This window comes from Pundamilia nyererei, unplaced genomic scaffold (genome assembly GCF_000239375.1).
Source record: "Pundamilia nyererei isolate P.nyererei 1_Seehausen unplaced genomic scaffold, PunNye1.0 scaffold00260, whole genome shotgun sequence".
In the NCBI taxonomy this organism is placed as follows: domain Eukaryota; kingdom Metazoa; phylum Chordata; class Actinopteri; order Cichliformes; family Cichlidae; genus Pundamilia; species Pundamilia nyererei.
The window spans coordinates 5,645-6,767 of record NW_005187661.1 but is presented as its reverse complement, the minus strand read 5'-3'; the positions used below and the strand labels follow the sequence as shown (position 1 = coordinate 6,767).

Sequence of the window (1,123 nt, the reverse complement as noted above, 5' to 3'; positions counted from 1 at the left end):
GTGTGGTACAAGGTGACTACAGGGAGGAAACTACAGCTGGTGGTTAAAGCTGATTCTTACTATAATGTGAGAGAGTTCAGTGATGAATTTGTTAACCGTTCTTCAGTTAAATTTGACATGACTAACAATCATCTGACCATAAATAAAACATCATGGGAAGATGTTGGAACATACTTCTGTGGAGTCTTACACATAAGTGAGGTTCAGTTTGGGTCAGGAACATTTCTGATGTTGACAGGTACGTTTGGACATGTTTGCATTTCACATAATTTCAACTGAATATGAACACAGTGCTAACAATCCCAGTCCAAATGGTTTGTTTTCCAAGGTGCAAAGACAATCAGCGACTCTGTCGTCCAGCAGCCAGAATCAAAGTCAGTGAGGTCCGGAGACTCTGTGACTCTCAGCTGTTCTCTTCACTCTGCTCAATGCACAGCAGAACTCACTAGTTTCATGTGGCTGAAAAACTCGGATCGTTCTGCTCCAGAGATGATTTATTGCTCTGACAATAAGAACAACATCTCCCAGAGAACTGACAGAGGACGAATTACCTGCGTGTACAACTTTGTTGTCAGGAGCTGGGATGACGCTGGGGTCTACTACTGTGCTGTCAATGCATGTGGACAAATACTGCTTGGAAATGGGACCAAGATTGGTATAAGTAACTTTGGAGTACAATTTACTTAAGATTTTTTTGCAGTAGAAAATCTTGTGTTTAAAACTCATAATTTCCCAAATACACACATGATGATTATCTTTTTATAACCTCTTTCTTGCTTTTTCAATTCATACATTAGAAGTTGGTTTGAAATGAAATTCTAATGTCTCCTGTCTGTATTGCCAGACGACATCAATGATCACGAGAGTTTTTGTGTCTGTGAGAGAACCCTGTCATGCATCATCATCATCATCATCATCATGGGTGTTTATCTGGTTTTCGCTGTGTTCATGATCAGTAAGAGAAACCGCTACCACTGTACAGTAACCGATGCTGTTGATCTCTATACTGTGTGTTCCACTGAGCATAACACCAATCACTTTGCCTGCTTTTCAGAGTTTAGCTCAGGACTTTCACCTCTGTCCAAGGTGTGTGCTGTTTAGTTGAATATTTATATAATCATTA

General features: G+C 40.0%; 1 pseudogene; it reads left to right on the top strand.

Annotated features, from left to right (window-relative positions):
• Positions 1-3: 3 nt before the first annotated feature.
• Positions 4-765, top strand: LOC102200169 (uncharacterized; annotated as a pseudogene).
• The last annotated feature ends 358 nt before the right edge of the window (positions 766-1,123 follow it).